Source organism: Trichechus manatus, unplaced genomic scaffold (assembly GCF_000243295.1).
Source record: "Trichechus manatus latirostris isolate Lorelei unplaced genomic scaffold, TriManLat1.0 scaffold00186, whole genome shotgun sequence".
In the NCBI taxonomy this organism is placed as follows: Eukaryota; Metazoa; Chordata; class Mammalia; order Sirenia; family Trichechidae; genus Trichechus; species Trichechus manatus.
The window spans coordinates 298,119-305,490 of NW_004444122.1; positions in this window are offsets into that span (position 1 = coordinate 298,119).

Consider the following 7,372-nt stretch of genomic DNA (forward strand, 5'->3'; position numbering starts at 1 on the left):
GTGCTCACTTGTCTATGCAAAGAAATTTGGAAGACAGCTACCTGGCCAACTGACAGGAAGAGATCCGTATCTGTGCCCATTCCAAAGAAAGGTAAACCAAGAGAATGCAGAAATTGTCAAACAATATCATTAATATTACATGCAAGTAAAATTTTGCTGAAGACCATCCAAAAATGGTTGCAGCAGTACATTGGCAGGGAACTGTCAGAAATTCAAGCCAAATTCAAAAAAGGACATGAAATGAGAAATACCATGGCTGATGTCAGAGGAATCTTGGCTGAAAGCAGAGAATACCAGAAAGATGTTTACCTGTGTTTTATTAACTATGCAAAGGCATTTGACTGTGTGGGTCATAACAAATTATGGATAACATTATGAAGAATGGGAATTCCAGAACACTTAATTGTGCTCACAAGGAACCTGTACATAGACCAAGAGGCAGTCATTTGAACAGAACAAGGGGATACTGTGTGGTTTAAAATCAGGAAATGTGTGCATCAGGGTTGTATCCTTTCACCATACTTATTCACTCTGTATGCTGGGCAAATAATCTGAGAAGCTGGACTATATGAAGAAGAACTCAGCATCAAGATTAGAGGAAGACTCATTAACAACCTGTGATATGCAGATGATACAACTTTGCTTTCTGAAAGTGAAGAGAACTTGAAGCACTTACTGATGAAGATCAAAGACGACAGCCTTCAGTATGGATTACATCTCAACATAAAGAAAACAAAAATCCTCACAACTGGACCAATAAGCAACATCATGATAAATGGAGAAAATACTGAAGTTGTCAAGGATTTCATTTTACATGGATCCACAATAAACACCCATGGAAGCAGCAGTCAAGAAATCAAAGGATGCATTGCATTGGGCAAATCTGCTGCAAAAGATCTCTTTAAAGTGTTAAAAAGCAAAGGTGTCACTCTAAGGACTAAGGTAAGCCTGACCCAAGTCATGGTGTTTTCAATCGCTTCATATGCATGCAAAAGCTGGACAATGAATAAGGAAGACCGAAGAAGAATTGATGCCTTTGAATTATGGTGTTGGTGAAGAATATTGAATATACCAGGGACTGTCAGAAGAAGGAACAAATCCGTCTTGGAAGAAGTACAGCCACAATGCTCCTTAGAAGCAAGGATGGTGAGCCTTTTTCTCACATACTGTAGACATGTTACCAGGAGGGACCAGTCCCTGGAGAAGGACTTCATGCTTGGTAAAGCAGGGGGTCAGCAAAAAAGAGGAAGACTCTCAATGAGATGGATTGTCACAGTGGCTGCAACAATGGGCTGAAACATAGCAACGATTGTGAGGATGGTGCAAATCCAGGCAGTGTTTTGTTCTGTTGTACATAGGGTGGCTGTGAGTCGGAACCGACTTGACGGCACCTAACAGAACCTGCCAACAACAATCTTTATGGAAGCAGAGACTGCCTCATCTCTCTCCCATGGGTTTGAACCACTGACCTTTCGGTTACCAGTCGAGCGCTTAACCACTGTGGCACAGGGCTCCTTTTTCCACGTATAATGATATGTATTGAAAGTCTGAAAAGTTTTGCATCAAAATACTAATACAATGGTTAACTCTTGGTGCTTAATTTTTTTTTTATCTGTATCTTCTCATTTTTCTTACTTTTTTCTTTTAGCAATAAATGACCATTACTAGTGTAAAAGAAATACATGTTTGTTTTTTAAAAGCAGCTTTAGGAACCAGTCACTAATAGGTAATAAAATTCTGACAAAAATGAAGGTATATGCTGTCTTCCTGCTGTAGGGCCTTTTCTTGAGCTGCCTGCTCGAGAACATACGTGACCTTTTCACTCTCCAGTTGTGGCTGAATTCCAACCAGCCTTCCAGGCCCAAATCTCACCTCCTCCACCGAGTCCTCTCCATCTACTCCAGCCCTCCCCTGGTCTCTCTGACCTGCCTCTGCCCTTCTGAGTGAGGGTCTGTCTGTTTGTCTGCCTGGCTCCTTCTGCCTTTATGTATCTGCCTCTCATAGGCTCTCTCTCTATTTTCCTCTTTGTTGTTTCTGTGTGTGCGTGTAACAGAGAGAGAGAGAGAGATTCTCTGTCTGCCTCCTTATTTTCTCCATCTTGCCTGTCCCCTCTACCCTATAGAATACTCATTTTGGGCAGACACAATTCTGTAGTGAAGGTTTGGCTCTCTCTTTCTCACTAAACCTGTCTGTGTCTCTTTTCTCTCTGTCTTGTTCTCTATCTAAATATTTCTCCCTGTTTCTCTTTATCCGCCTCTCCGCCTCACTCTCTGTATTTCTCTTTGATTCTCTCCGTCTCTGTCTCACTGCATCTATTTCTGTTACTGGCTTTCTCTCTGTCAGTCTGTCCATCTCTCTTTTTCTGTCTCTTTCCCATTCTAAGTTTCTGTGCTCTTAACTCTTTCTGCTTTTTCTAATAGCCCATGACAACCATAGATGTGAGAATATTAGTGCTAGAGAGAGACAGAAAGGGCGGGGGAAGAGAGAGACCCAAACCCACTTCTAGTGCAAGCTGATAGCCATGTGGCGACTAGAGCCCTGGATCCTGTAGGCCCAACTTGGACTCTTTCCCTGGCACAAACCCACTGCTCATCACTGGCTTCCAGGCCAGGAAGAAAGCCAGATGCCAGGCACAGGACTCCCTGGGGGGCCACAAGGAGGGCTCAGCCCCACATGCCCTGCCGCACACAGGTCCCTGCCCTCCCAGCCTGACTCACCCATCTCCAGGCCCACAGCTACAACCTTTCAAGGCTTGTTTCTGAGAAGCCAGATTGAATTAGCTGCTGGGTCCATCTGGCTAGCCCTTGGCCTAATACCGTCTGGCAGCTCATGCCTCAATGCCAGCCCCAGCCCCGTGGCCTACGGCCAGAAATCCAATTTGCCGCAGCTTAATTGAGTCCTGGACTCATGGGGGCATTGGCCCTCAGGCCCTCCTGCCCAGCTAGCAGCAGATTTCCCGGTGATTAGGAGAAGGAGGGAAAAACAGCAGGAGCCAAGTTAATTTCAATTACCCTCATTTTCTCCCTGGAACGGCACACGCCCCTTACTAAGTGCGTCTTGTGTCAGCTGATAAATATTAAGTATTTGGAGCACCGGGGGCGCCCCAGACACCTTGCATTTATCTCCTGACTGTTCAGAGAACACACTGCGCACCCCTCCCCCCTGTTGATATCAGCATTTAGTCCTGTTTTATGGAGTCCAGGGACACAGTCAATGCCCAGGCCACCAGGGACCAGCATCTCCCACACACTGGCTCCTGCCTGCCTGCTTCAGTGGAATCAAAGATTGGGTTCTAATAAGGTTTGATGACTCTGATGAGAATCACCCTTCTTCTCCCCATCCCCATCCCCCTGGGAGTTCAACAAGATGGCGGCCCTGACAGCTGAGGTCTCCTGGGGCAGGAACTAAATAGGAGGCAGCACACCTTTCTCAGACCTACAGATGCTGTTATGGATTGAATTGTGTCCCCCCAAATATGAGTAAGAATCCTAATGCCTACACCTATGTATGTAATCCCACTGGGAACAGAGTTTTTTTGTTATGTCAATGAGGCCATATCAGTGTAGGGAGTGTCCTAAACCTAATCACCTCTGAGTTATAAAAAGAGCAGATTAGACACAGAAATGAGCATAAACTGGGGGATGGGGTGGGGTGGGGTGGGGAGATAGATGCCACATGAAGATTCACAAAGAATTGAGGAACTCCAGAGCTACAGAGGCTGAAAGAGACAAGGATCTTCCCCCAGAGCAACAGAGAAAGACCCATCCCCTATAACTGGTGTCCTGAATTCAGACTTTTAGCCTCCTGAACTGTGAGAAAAAAAAAAAAATTCTGTTCTTTAAAGTCACTCACTTGCGGCATTTCTGTTAGGGCAGCACTAGACAACTAAAACAGATGTCTAGGCCAGGAATCGGGCACTCTGTACAAACTGGACAGACTGAATGAGAGACCTATCAGTCCTTAGGGATGATCAAGCCCAACACTGAGGCTCAGAGATAGGAGGCAACTAATTCAAGGTCACACAGCAAGTCACTGCAAAGCTGGAGTAGGATTCGTCTTATAAGTCTCAGTCCAGGTGTCTGTTCTCCAACCTGGGGCCTTCTTTATCTGAAGTTCCTGGGTGGGTTCCCCACCACTGAGCATGCTCACTCACCAATCTCCCAGGAGGCTCCAACAGGCGGCAAGCTCTGTGTCAGATTGAGTCCATATATCTTGGGGATTTGGCTGGAATCATGAACCCATGAGCTGAAAGGGATCCCCAAGAGCAGTTGTTGAGCCTCCACATCCACACCACCCGTCAGGTGCTCACAATCTGCCAGGGCAGCCCACCCTGCTCTTAGCACAATAGCAAACATCAGGAGCCTGACTCAGGAGTTAGAGACTTCAGAAAGTACTGCTTGACCCCAAGCAACACCTAGTGCTGGGACCAGAGAGGGAGGTCTCCTCAGGGCTGTAGCACCAGGGCCCAAGTCCCAGAGCCATCAGGATCTTTCTGGGCACTGTACCATTTGCAGGACCTGAAGCCTGCAGGAAGGTCCTCAGAGCTCCCTGTTCCCTCTGCTAGCCCCACAGAACTACCCTGGGAATGGACAGGATGATTGTCCTGGGCCCTGCATCCTGGGGCTAGGGACAACTTCAGTGACTCAGCGAGCCAGACTGAGGAAAGAGGGGACTCTCTCAGGACCTGGTCTGGGCCTGGGAAAGGAGGTAGTGACTTGGAAATGACCCCTGAGCAGGAGATGGAGACAGCCAACATTTTTACATAGATGTTGCCTGATTTCTTCTCATTGTGAGCACTGGCAAGAAGCTGAAGGAACCTGATGAAACTTGCCCTGTATTTGAACCTGCTATAGCTGACCCAGACCCCCAGGTTCTCTACAGCTGGCCCTGGCCTTGATAATGACCTGGGGAGCCATAGATCCTCAGTAGCAGGTGGTCCTGGCTGGGGCATCCTCTCCCACCCACAGCTGGTCTCCTGATGGTCACCTCTGAGAGATCCCAGATCTACCTGTCCCTCCCACAAGGAAGAAGGCAGGCTGCAGATCGCCCCTGACTGACACAGCCTGAGGTGGGGAGGCTCTCATGAGGAAACCCTGCTAACCAGTCTTTCTTGGCCCAGAGCTGGTTGGGGAGGGAGAGAGAAAGCCAAGAGGTGGTAGGATTTGTTAGCTGCCTGGTGACCAGCACTGCTGTCTCCATGGAGAACGGAATGGAGTGAATAGCTTAGCTGGGGCAGGGAGCTCAGATTCCTGGCCTGCCCTGAGAGTGTGGTTATGGGCTGTCCTGAAAGGAGCCCATACAGCCTAAGCTTGTTCTAATCTGTCTCTCTTCATACTCTGTCCATTATTAGAGTGGGGAAACTGAGGCGTAACAGAAAAGTTTGCAGCCTCCAGAGATATTATAGACCAGAATACTAGGGAACTTCCTGAATTTCAGCTAGGGACCTCTCTTGGAGAGGTATTCATGTAGCCATTTAAAAAATGACTCTGGGGAGGCGGGGCCAAGATGGCGGAGTAGTCAGATGCTTCCGGTTGTCCCTTTTAAAACAAAGACCTGAAAAAACAAGTGAATCAATTATATATGACAATCTAGGAGCCCTGAACATCAAAGGCAAATTTGAGGAATCGGACTGAGTGGCAGGGGGAGGGAGAGATGGTTCAGGAGCTTCGAGAAGTTACCAGACCTGACCTGGTGGGAACTGGCTTCCTGCAGGCTGGATTGGCTGCTGCACAGTGAGGCAACCAGTGGTATTTGGGATGCATTTTCCATATCAGGAGAGACTGAGCAGCAGACAGCCTACTCAAGCCTCCAGAACCAGTGAAAAGCAAAGCACCATTGGCAAAAGATACTAAAAGTCTAACCTACTGCATGGGTCAAAAAATATCCTCTGGGAAAAACCTCTGTCCCATTTATCTGCTCCCTCCCCACTCTGCACCTGTCCTGGACTGGCTGCAGTGATTGTCCATCCCCTGGGCCAGAAGTAGGACCTGTTATGTGCCCTGAGCCATTCTCCTGGCCTTGGAGAGGGAACAAATTAACAAACAGGAAAAAATATCTGTCAGCTCCCCTAAGCCGGGAACTCAGGGCAGGAACGGCTCCTTTGCCTAGGCACAGGCATAAGGGGTCCATGGACTCTGAATGCCTTTCACCCCTGCATAGACCTGTGTGGGCCCATTTCAACAGCATAGGCCCTCATTAGCACAGTACAACAGAGTATATACCTGAAGCCTAACTTCAACTGTATCAGCTATATGGTGAAATGGTAGGTTCGTGATATTTGACACTGCTCTGTCGATTAAGCAGGGTCCTCGCCTACCCACATCAGGGGCCTGAGGACTGGTGATTCCATCTATGTCACCTAGCCATCTGCAACAAGGGTCCGAGAATAAGTGGTGCCTCCCAGTCCTTACAGCCAACAGCACTTGGTGCCCATAGTCCAGCTGCAAAAACCACCCACCTATGCACTCTAGGGAACAGGGACACGCTTTCTTCCCAGACACTCAGGGGCAACCGTCAGCCCCCTGCCTTGCTCAACACCGGACCCCCTACTTCAGCCAGATACCTGTACCTACTCCAATCATCCTTGCCTGTCTAGGACTGTAGGTGAGAGCCTGCACCACATACTTGGTAACCGACTACCTGGACAAACAAGAAAAGTAAATGGACTCCTAGGCTCCCATACCTAGTAACAGATTTAACTACCTGGCGACAGGATGTTAGAGTTTCAAAGGTGCCAGTAATCAAACTAGCTCACATGAGCAGCCTATTTGGGCATATCAAAACAAAACAAAACAAGAAGCCAGGACACAGTAAGCAAACGTACAATAAATAAATAAATATAATAACTTACTGATGGCTCGGAGACAAAAGTCAATATCAAATCACATAAAGAGGCAGACCATGACAGCTTCAGCAAGCTCCTAAAACAAAGAATGAAGAAATTTTCCAGAGGAAGGGAACTTCTTGGAATTACTGGAGGTAGAATACAGAAGATTAATATACAGAACTCTTCAAGATATCAGGAAGGAGATCATTAAAAATGCCGAAGAAGCCAAGGAGCACACAGACAAAGCAATGGAGGAACTTAAGAAGATTATAGAAGAGCACAACGACAAATTTAACAGGTTGCAAGAATCCACAGAGAGACAACAAACAGAAATCCAGAAGATTAACAAAAAAATTTCAGAATTAGACAACTCAATAGAAAGTCACAGGAGAAAAACTGAGGCAATGGAAGTTAGAATTAGTGACATTGAAGATAAAGCACTTGACACCAACTTATTTGAGGAAAACTCAGATAAAAGAATTTAAAAAAATGAAGAAACCCTAAGAATTATGTGGGAATCTATCAAGAGGAATAACCTACGAGTGA